This window comes from Camelus dromedarius, chromosome 16 (genome assembly GCF_036321535.1).
Source record: "Camelus dromedarius isolate mCamDro1 chromosome 16, mCamDro1.pat, whole genome shotgun sequence".
Lineage (NCBI taxonomy): Eukaryota > Metazoa > Chordata > Mammalia > Artiodactyla > Camelidae > Camelus > Camelus dromedarius.
This window is the reverse complement of record NC_087451.1, coordinates 35,518,634-35,529,888: the sequence shown is the minus strand read 5'-3', so window position 1 is coordinate 35,529,888 and position 11,255 is coordinate 35,518,634. Positions and strand designations below refer to the sequence as shown.

Here is an 11,255-nt window from a genome sequence, read left to right as displayed (position 1 = left end):
ATAAATATACTGTCATAGTTAACGTCATTAAAACAATGCCGTTTTTATGTATTTTTAATTGTTAAAATTTTTTTTGCTTCTCAACTGCAGGCGTTTTAATGATAGGTCATGGCTAACAATTTTACCTTAAAGCTAAGACAGGAGGTGATACCGTTCCTTTAGGTAAAATACTGACAGCTTAAAAAATGCTTCCGAGAAACCGTGTCCTTACCTGCTGAGAGGGACGGAGGAGGGACCCCTGTCCCCGAGGCCCCGCGGCCGGGTCAGGGCGAGGCGGGAGTGGAAGGCCAGCTGCGCGGAGCGGCGGCTGTGCGCATGCGCGGCCCCAGCGCGGGCAGCGGCGGGCGGGAGGACCCGTGACCCCGCCGGCGTCCCCAGCATGCACAGCCCTCTGACCCCGGGTCGCTGCCCGCCGGGCCGCTTTCCCACTGTGGCTCTACCTTGAACGTCCTCAGCTCCCCAGCTAGTTCCCAGTGTTTGAGATACAGCCCCGTGAGCCTCTCATGTGGGGGCCCCGGTTGGTGTTCCAGACGTCACCACGGTCCGTGTCGAGCTTAAATATGCCGCTCAGGCCAGCCGACACCTCTAGGTCCGCGGGGGCCCTGGGACCTGGGTGCTGGACCAGCCGGCTCTCCTGCATCTGCAGACGCCGGCCGCGCGGGAGCGGAGGCTGCGGGAGAGGCTCTGCCTCTCTGCGATGCTGTCTCCCACCTTTCGCAGCAGGAGCCTGGCTCTCCGCTGCCCGTCTTCCTCCTTGTCCGGGCGGCTCTTCAAGGGGTACGTCTTCTCCTGAAGGACCCTTGCCCGTTCCTGTTCCAGAAGCTTCTTTGCTTCTACCATCCTGCGCCCCCTGCGCGATGAGGGCTTCTCAGTAACGAGTCCTTCTCTTTTGTTCTCTTTCAACGTCCGGGGACGACTGGGCCATGGCATGCCGACTCCCTGAGATCGTGGCCTGGTCCTTGGCTTCGAGGTCCTGCTGGAAGGCAGCTGTTTTCTGACGGTACGCTTCCCTCTTTTTAAAATTCTTTTATTTTATTTTTTCTGTTTCTTTCTGGGACTCCCTAGACCAAATCCAATGAAAAGTAGCCAATCCCAGGATCTTACTGCTTATGAGCTCAGTACTACATGTTGGTTAAGTAAGTGATTTGCCTAAGATCCGGCAGTAAATCTGAGTCTAGCGGGTGTGCATACTTGATCACGGTGTGCTAGTCTCTAGCAGTTAACGCATATTTACAGGTCTCCATGCATCAGGGTCAAGGCTAAGCTCTGTATACATCAACCTATTAGTCCTCATAGGGTTCCTGTACATTAGAGGCTTATAACCACTCTTGAAAATGAGGAAACGAAAGCCAAGACAGGTAAGTAAGATCATACAGCTAGTAAGCAGTGAAGGGAAGATTTGAACCTGGGCAAATTGCCCCCACAGTCTGTTCCCTGGATCAATCTGCTATGCCAGAATAAAAAGCAAAAGAAAAATCTAATTGAATTATTCAGAAATACTGTTTATGTCATTTCTGGTTTTGGATTAGATGTGAAAAATCTGATGTTTAGAATGAATAAGGCCATTCTCCATAAAGAGAACCTCAGTGTGGTGGTCGGTCAATGTTGCTTCATTTCAGAATCCCCCATAAGAAAACTGGACAAAAGGGAAAACAAAGAAGGGCACTGATGATCTGCACGAGGTATTAAGATCTATATCATGCTTAAGAAGGAAACAAGCATTGGTGCTTCTCAATCAGCATACTCATAACAAAAGAAAATTTCAAGGTGAGATTTTCTAATGCTTTGGATTAAACACCAAAGAAACCATAGCACTCAGATTATATAGAGAAGACTAATCTTTATATCCCAGAAAAAAAAAGACATCTAAGAAAAGACAAAAGTTCCATGCAAAGAATAAATGAAGCCATCAGAGAGGCCAGATGAAGAGATTCTAGAATCTTAATTCACAAGCCCCTAAAAGGGTCCCAGAATTTAAAGGCAAGTGTCTTAATCCCAGCCCATTCTCTTCCAGAGTTCCCCTTATGCCCTCCTGTCTGCAGGCTTTCTGATACCCCAGGGAAGTCATGTTTTCTTTCTCTTTTGGCGTCTTGTAGATTTAATGTTCATCTATTGAGGCACATTTAGGTGACTTGCCAAATAACTCCTTTTGGCCAAAAGAATATGCTGGGTTATTATTCTTTAGTCCAAATGAGCCAGACTGACTGTCTGCACAGTGGGAATATGCCAGATAATTACTTTAACCATGTCTTTCCCTTGAGCTGTGTATATACATGGTTCTCGTATTCTAGATAAACTTGGTTACATCTCATATTGAATAATTACTGGCAAGTAGCCATGTGCTCAGAGTAATTTAATGTTCATCTTTGGTTTCTACGGGGTGCTGGTGACAAAAGCAGGTTTTGTTTATACTTAAGTTAGAAAGATTTCCTTTTCATAATTCAAAAGAAAATCTCTAAAACCTAAAGAAAGGAGCACTTGATGAAAAAACATGATTTTGGTTTTAAGTTTTCCTCAGGAATCAGAAACACAGTGCTAAGAAAAAGCCAATGTAGTTTAGCTTTTAGAAATAGAAAGACACTGCAAAAAGATTACCACATCGCTACCACCTTGCCAGGCAAGCGATTTTTATTGCATTGAAGTTACATCTGATGTAATGTCGCTCTCCCTTTTGAAAGTGAGGACCACTGTTGCTGCATTTTATTACGGAAGGTAAATAGTATGATTCCCCATGACTTGCTGTATCTCACAGTCCCAGAGTAATAGAAAAAGCCCTAGAATGGGAAGCAGAAGGCCAGGATCCAAGTTCTCACTGTGTTATGTGTTGGTTGTAGAACCAGAAGCAAGAAATGTATCCTGTCTCTCCTCTTGTCCTTGTGACAGTGAGAGTAATAGCATCTTAATCTTGCAAAGCATGATTAGGAGGCTTAAACTGGATCACATAGAAAATCGTTTTATATGCCGTGAAACGCTGAACGTTCTAACTAAATGACAGGAAATTGGTATAAGAGTTGCATACTTTTCAAGAAGGAAAGACAAAACAGGTCGTGTTGGGGTAAAGATGAGTTAGGATGAGAAGGGAACATCAGTGAAGAGACAGATAACCCAGTGAATAATTAAATCAGGAAGGAAACCGCCCTGATGCAAAGCTATACTTTCCTCTCCTCAACTGCCCCAAAGGAAACCTAGGAATTCCAGAGAGAAGAGAAAGAAACATAAGTAGGAAGCAGATACGCAGGATGTTTTCCAAGCTTTGAAAATGTTCAGACCCTTGGATCCAGAATTTTCCTTCTAAGAACTCTCCTGAGTACGCCATGATGAATAGTATTTTTTTAATTGAAAATTTGATGTATAACATTGTGTAAATTTCAGGTGCACAACATACTTATTTGATGCACTGATATATTGTAGTCTGGTTGCCATCGTGGTGGTGATGGCACCTCTCTTGAGTTGTGGAATTATCATTTCTTTTGTGGTGGGAATAATTGAGAGCTAGTCTCTCAGCAGGTTTGATGATTATAATACAAGACTGTTGTCTATACGCTCTCTGCTGTGCAGAGACTTACTTGTCTACTAGTTGCAAGTTTGTGTCCTTAAACAATATGTCTCCTGTTCCCCCGCCCCTCAGCACTTGGTAACCATCGGTTTGCTCTGTAAGGCTTTTTTATTTTTTTTAATTTTTTTTATTTATTTATTTTTTTGTATGGCTTTTTTAGATTCCACATGGAAGTGCTAACATGCAGTCTCTGTCTTTCTCTGTCTGACTGACCACTTAGCATACTATGTCAAGGTCCATCCAAGTTGTCACAAGTGACAGTATTCCTTCTTTCTCATGGCCGAATTATATATATGTATCTATAATATATAATGAAATATATACATACGTATATATATATATACACACATACACACCACATCTTCTTTATCCATCTTTATCCATTCATCTTTTGATGGGCACTTAGGTTGTTTCCATATCTTGGCTACTGTAAATAATGCTGCAATAAACGTGGGAGTGCATGTCTCTCTTCCATGTCCTGTTTTCATTTCCTTTGGGGGTATATCCAGAAGTGGATTTGCTGGATCTGATGAGTACTATTGGTTCTAATGCTTAATAAATGTGGAAAAATATCTTTGGGTCTACCTGGATAATATTAGGAGAATGGTTAAGTAAATTACAGTGCAACCACGTGGTGGTTATTATACAGCCACAGGCATGATGTTCAGATAAATACATAAGTGAAGTGGGAAAATGTTTGTCTTAATATTAGGCTAAAAATTAGAAGCCGCCAATTATATCTATGGCCAGTATACACATTTTAAATGAATCATCAGAAAAATAAAATTCTGGAGTTGCCTCTGAGTGTTGGGATTATGGAGATATTTGTTAGTTTGCCCTTTTTTATACTTTAAAAAAATGATTTTCAGACTTTCTACCATGACTTTCATGACCAAACACAAAGAAGTTAAAAAGAAAAAAAGTAGAATGAACATTTTTTTTCCCTGTGGCCAGTAGTGAGTTCTGGGTTTGCAGTGATCCCCTAAAATTTTTAGGACGTATGTGTAGTGAGTGAATGTACATTATTGATGTACCAGTTATCATAATTTTGGGAGATTTTGTATTATTTATTATTTGGATGCAAGAGTTTTGATTCTTGAAGTTATCAGAAAAAGCACAATTTTCTACTAGGGCACTCTCAATGGTTCTTTTGAAATCTCTGCTTATTTTAAATGTTATTCTGTGATACAGCCTGAAAAATGGGCAGATCAGGATCTTATAACTTAATGTTGGTATCATTTAATAGCCTTTTTAGTTACTGATCTGAGCTTTACATGTAACAGTGGCTTGGAGTATAGAACTTGCATTGACATACGTATTTCTCAGTTTATGCAGAAACTCAACCATAATTTATAAGGTGTTTTTTTTTTCAGTTATGCATAAAAAAAAAGGAAATCATTGCCAATGAACTGCAAAAGAAAGTTGTTACTGACTTGTAGACATTTTTGCTTCAATATTTCTCATGTTTCTCCAAATTATCATGTCCGACACCGAATTTGTTTTATTCTCCCCCAAATTTGTTTCACTTCTTGTGTTCCCTAGCTCTCTAATCTATGCCTTAATCTTTAACTCAGCCTTTTCTCACAGACTAAGTCCTGAGAATGTTATTTCTTAAATATGAATAGATTTTTCCTGCTTTTCTCCTTTTTCACTGGCAGCACATTTATCTGATCAATGAACGTTTCTCACCTGTTTCAACTGCACTTCAAATCTAACTCATCATCAATCCATTCCCTACACTGTATTTTAGAGTAGACTTCCAAAAATCATAATTACAGTTATATCAGTAAGATGTTGTTTACCTTAGAAGAGAGTCTAATCTCATCCATAGGTACCATAATGACATGATTTTCTGAAACAAAACTCGTATAAAATAGATCCAGGTTCAGACAGGTGCTAACCCCTCTACTCAAGAGAGTTGCAAGGCCAGGTGTATGCAGTCCATTGTAGCCAAGCAGAGAAGATAAAGTTGCCTCTCACCTGAAATGGTAGTACTTGTGCTAGAAGAAAATATTCTGTGCAGGAAAAGTACGGAGCTGGGAGAGACATGTGAGTTAAGAGCAGGGACTATGTTTGCTAGTCCACGGAGATTTTGAGTTCCAAGCACCACACTCACTGTTCAGGGGCACTGGTTAAAATGGATGTGCTTTCAAAGTAGTTGGCTACAGCCAAGAGCAAAGATTTGTGTTTTGAGAGTTTGTTTGAGTGGGTAAAACTTAAAAGTAACTTTTCAGAAAAACTTTTGTGCTTCCTGTGAAATATCTTCCTATGAGAGGCGGTGGTTTATATATGGGCTTGTGTGCAGTGTGGTCATCTTGATGTTGTTTCTCTTCCCTTTCTTACCTGGATTCTTTCTTGTCTAGCTCCTTCATGCTGACAGCTCCAGTGGAACACCTGAGTTCCTTTTTCTTTACTTTGTTACTTTCATTTGATGATGATGATGATGATGATGATGATGATGATGGTTTTATGGAGGGAAAAAGGGGTAGGTGTTGGGAGTGTTCAAACTTCTTTCTGGGAGTGTTCTCTGATGACTCTCATTTTGCTGCAAGTGGTGATTTTCTTGCTCACCCGGCAGGGAGAGGAGACAAGTATTGTATGAGATTGTCTTGAAACTGGTCTATGGACCTTTTTTTTTTTTTTAATTTACCAATGACTGATTTCTTTCTCCCTTCCTTCCTTCCTTCCTTCCTTCCTTCCTCTTTCCTTCTATCTTTCATCTTCATTTCTCTTTCAACTTTCTATCTTTCTTTCTTTCTTTAAATGAAGTATACAATATTGTTTACAATATTGTGTTAATTTCTAATGTACAACATAGTGATTCAGTTATGCATATCTATATATATTCCTTTCATATTTTTCATTATAGGCTATTGCAAGGTATTGAATATAGTTCCTTGTGCTATACAGTAGAAATTTGTTGTTTATTTTATGTATATATACAATGAAATACTACTCAGTGATGGAAAAGAGTAAAATAATGCCATTTGCAGCAACATAAACGGACCTGGAGATCGTCATTCTGAGTGAAGTAAGCCAGAAAGAGAAATAAAAATTACTGTATGATATTACTCATACGTGGAATCTAAAAAATAAAGGGACACAAATGAACTTATTTACAAAACAGACTCACAGATGTAGAAAAAAAACTTCGGGATTTTTTTAAAATACAATGCAGCCTCCATTGGCGGTGGTCCAATTCAGGATAGATTATTATCTTTAATTTTATTTTCATCCACCATCTTTTAACTAAGCACTCTTAGGTCAGGCAGAACTGAGGACCACGCTGGGTATACTCAGGTAAATGTGTCTGTAGACCCGCAACAAATACTTGGCAGCCAGCTACCATAATGACATTTATACTTACATATGCATACATCTGTACACCTGTACATGTATATATATGTATATTCTCTACTTTGCAAATTCTTGCAAAACACTTAGCTTTCTACTTCAAGTGTTAATAACAAGTCTAAAAACTTTCTCTCCAATATTTTCATTTGAAGTAAACTCTTTAGCAATGATGGCATCTCCACATAAAATGTTATAAAGACTGTTAGTGTAATTCTTTGGTCATGAATTGAAGATACCTGAACCAAAAGGAGAAGAGTGTAGAGGAAAAAAAGAGTCTGTCCCCTCTTTTCAAGTCTGTGGATTTGCCCTATTTCATTAGACTTGTTTGTAATTCTCCACGTAAGCAACACAGAATGGAAATCTCAGGGAAATTTCTTGTAGATCCTTATAATGGTCCTGCTGTCAGTCTTAATTTTTAATGGTAAGCATTTTTACTTACTTTTCTGTTGTTGTTGGTTGGACTGTTTTCTTAAGTGTTTAGTGGGAACTTAGAATAGGCTGCACAGTGTTCTTTTTAGCCTGGCCCCGTGTTAGACTAAAGATTGCATTGTTCAATTCTTAGTAGTCTTTTTTTTGTTATTGTTTGTTTCTTCCCTTTTATCTTTCTGTTGAATGCCAACCCAAGATCAAGAAATGTTTTACCAACATCTGTTTATTATTTTATTTAAACCCGAGGACTGTACACATGCACATTGTTTATAAGTTTCCATATAGCCCTCAAATGACTTCCTCCCATTTATTCTTGATGATTTGGCTTCAAACCCATCTTTTATATTCAATTCAGTTTTGGGGGGGGTTTTTTGCCTTTAAGGTCAAACATGTTTCTAAGTGGTACTGGTTGGACGATCACAACAGAATTTCAAACAAGCCAGTGTTTTGTGTTGTATGTTCAGAACTAACAAACACATCCCATGGCTTATATGAATGCCTTTACAACAAAGCCAAAAGGATGCTAGCTAAAGCACATCCACCACTCACTCTGAGGAGTGTGGAGAAATTACGGAATTCTTACGGAATCGTATGGATAATTATGGAATATCGGGATGTTCTTGCTCTCCACCTGATGGGTTGATAAATGAAAACAGTGCCAGGAATTTTGTTTTTAACTTTTAAATATCTCCTTAGTAAGCATTTTATAGTGGTGGCAGGCTATTTTACACTTTCAAGTGTAAGTAAAATGTTTCTAGCGTTAAGTTGCAAAGCTGTCTATATTCCATACCAGATCAGTGAGATTTATCTGTCACCAGACTCACCTTTCTGATCAGTTAATTTTATTTTGAGCTTCCTGATCTATCCTCAAACCTAATGTCTTTCAGCTGTGCTCGGTCAATAACAAATTTGTGGAATAAACCATTAGAAGAGATAAGGACTAGAATTTTCATGGAAGGGAGGGGTTTCTTGTGTAATACTTGGGTTAAATTAGAAATGTGGATTTCAGTATTCTCTGGTAAGGTGGGAATTGCGGTTCTAACTCAGGCAATTCTGATTAATATTCTTTTTCCAAATTATTTGATTAATAAAGATTGTCTTTGACTGTACACACCAATTTAGGTAGCATATTAAATTAATTACTTTAGTATCTCCAGTAGCACCACTCCTCTCTACAACACAGTAGCATGGTCATGATTTTAAAAACAGAAAATATATTAGTATGAAACAAAAGTTGCAAAGAGATTTATTTCCTGTTTCTTTTTTTCCCTTTTTGTAGATAGGTAGATGGTTGATATTTGGGAAAAAAATCACATAATACTCAACTGTAATAACTTTTTTTTTGAATTAAAACAAACCACTCTCCTTGGAACTTTTAATTATAAAGGTTTAGTTCCTGAACCACTACGTTGTTATCATAGACATTAAAAATACTCCAATGGTTATGATTTTTTGGCTTTTTGGAAAAATTCAGTCAGTCTCCAGCTGACCAAAAATTTACACTGCAAATATTTTTGCAAAATTAAGGATAGCCCTTTTGGAGAGTTTGATGATCATTTTGAAATTTCCCACCCATATTTAGTTTAGATTTGGATGTTGTTTGTGGGTTTTTTTTTTATATTAAAAATGTCTTTTACTCTCCATAACTGAACTCTGCTATTGGACTGTCAAAATAGATATCTACTTACATGTCAAGGGGTCGCCATGAACTTTTGTTTTACAGCATAAATAATGTCTCTGACCTGTTTCAAGATCTTAGAGACTTTGCAGGTAGTCTCGTTTAAGTGGTACGTCTCCGCTCACACAGCTGCTAAGAAGTGCAGCTGGTCAGTTTTGACTCGAGTACTCAGCAGAGGTAGCAGAATCTAACTTACTCTAAGATTTTGATAGATTTGGAAGGGAGTAAAGGAAAATAACCAGCTGTATCCGTGTCCCCTCAATTCCCATTTTTTCAGCCAGCGTAGTTGGAAGACCATGGATTTCAGAGTCAGAAGGAACTGAATTCAGACATCAGTTTACTGGCTGTATGATCTGAGGCTAATTATCAACCTTGGCTGAGACGTCACTTATTCTCTTGTAAAATGGGGTGGGAAAAGTCTAATTATTGAATAATATAATAAGTGTCAGCAAAGCCCCTGCCATAGAATGCATATGCAATAAATGATGTATTTTATTCATCACACCTGAAATTCTAAGCTTATCATTCTGATGTTACAGGCCACTGTTTGGATTGGGGTGGAAAAGTTTGACATCTGTCACAAATTGTCACAGGAGAGAGAAAAGGATACAGTAACCCTCAGTTCTCAACTGAGGGCTGGCTAGCCTTTCAGGGGATACCTGGCAGTGCCTGGGGACGGTGTTGGTTATCCCAGCAGGGGAGAGAGGGAGGGTGCCACTGGCATCTAGTGGGTAAAATCCAGAGATACTGCTCACTACCCTGCACAGCACAGGACAGACCTCACAACAGCGAATAATCTGGCCTCATATATTAATCGAGTCGAGACTGAGAAATCCTGGAATACACTGAAAAACGTTCTGGGCTTCCTCACCTCAAATGACCTGATGACAAAGCTGAATTCTCAGTGCCCATACGCTAAATTCAAGTGAAATTATGGGGTGCATTTAATTATACTCAATTTAACTTACACAACTAACTTTCTGTTTTAAGAAAGAAAAGTTGGCAGGTATACTGTTTAATTTTCATATATTTTATATCATGCTTATTAACTATAATTATGATATACTGCATATAGAAATTTAGGCCATAATTATAAATGTCGAAATCCAAGAAATATTTTTTAAATTTAGTGTGTAGAATCTGTGAGTTCATCTAGTTCTTATCAATCTTCTCATCTTGGGAATGTCTATCCATAGGTTATATATCTACATTATGTAGGTTATATATTAAATTATATATCTGCAAGTGTTATAAATATACATACATATCAGAATGAGCTAGTAATGCCAACACAATACATTCTCAATATACCTTAAAATGGCTCTGAGGAAAAAAAATCTCCCATACATAATATCTGAGCTAGTAGTTTAAAAATTAAAACAAAACAAAAACCTGTCAAGTGTTTGAAATTCTGCTCTTGAAGGAACTGCCTAGAAAAACCATCTTTGGCATGTTCTACACTCTTCTTGTTCAGGAAACCACTTAGAATCTACAAGATTTATTCCATGCATCTGAAACAAAATACTTTTTGTTTTACCAGATTTCTTTGAAAGATATTTGTTTTCAAGATGTTTGCCACCACTTGTAAGGAAAATAAAATATAGAGGATTTTTATACTGGAGACATTCTGTTCTGCCGGCCCCCAGTCCAGGCATTCTGAATTAGATGTTTCAGGAAGAATTTTTCTTTTTAGGTTGATGAAATGTTAAACCAACTTGGGCCTCTTAGAGGACTACAGAGACTGATTACAAATTTCCTAAACTTGCTATGAATTTTTGAAGTGCTGAAAATTTCTCTTCAGAGTACATTCTTAACAGTTTAGAATATTTTTCTCGAAAAAAAAAAAAGGAAAGAAAAATATCTTTTCCTGTTGTGAAAAGGTTTCAGATTCCAAGTCTAATATTTCTACATTGATAAAGTATGCTATTAATTAGAGTTAAGGAAAAGATAATAAATAAATACCTCACCTTTCATCTGAGACTTCTAAGAGCATTGTACTTATTAGGGAATTTTCACAGCATCTAAGTAAGAGACCGAACCTGTAGTCAGAACCTCAGAGAAAATTGCAGATGACTTGTTTTTTCATGATGGGCAGTGATTACAAATCTGGGTATCTGTGGTGGATTGTTGGTGAAACTGGCCAAAATAATTGGTCCTCCCAGGCTACAACCTTGGCTTGGTCCCTCTTGCAGTGACTCTCGATTTAGCCAATGAAACAATGACAAATTTGATGGAGAC

General features: G+C 38.3%; 1 pseudogene; it reads right to left on the bottom strand.

Moving 5' to 3' along the window:
- Positions 1 to 263: 263 nt before the first annotated feature.
- On the bottom strand, positions 264 to 5,928 carry LOC105085717 (coiled-coil domain-containing protein 127-like; annotated as a pseudogene).
- Positions 5,929 to 11,255: the final 5,327 nt, after the last annotated feature.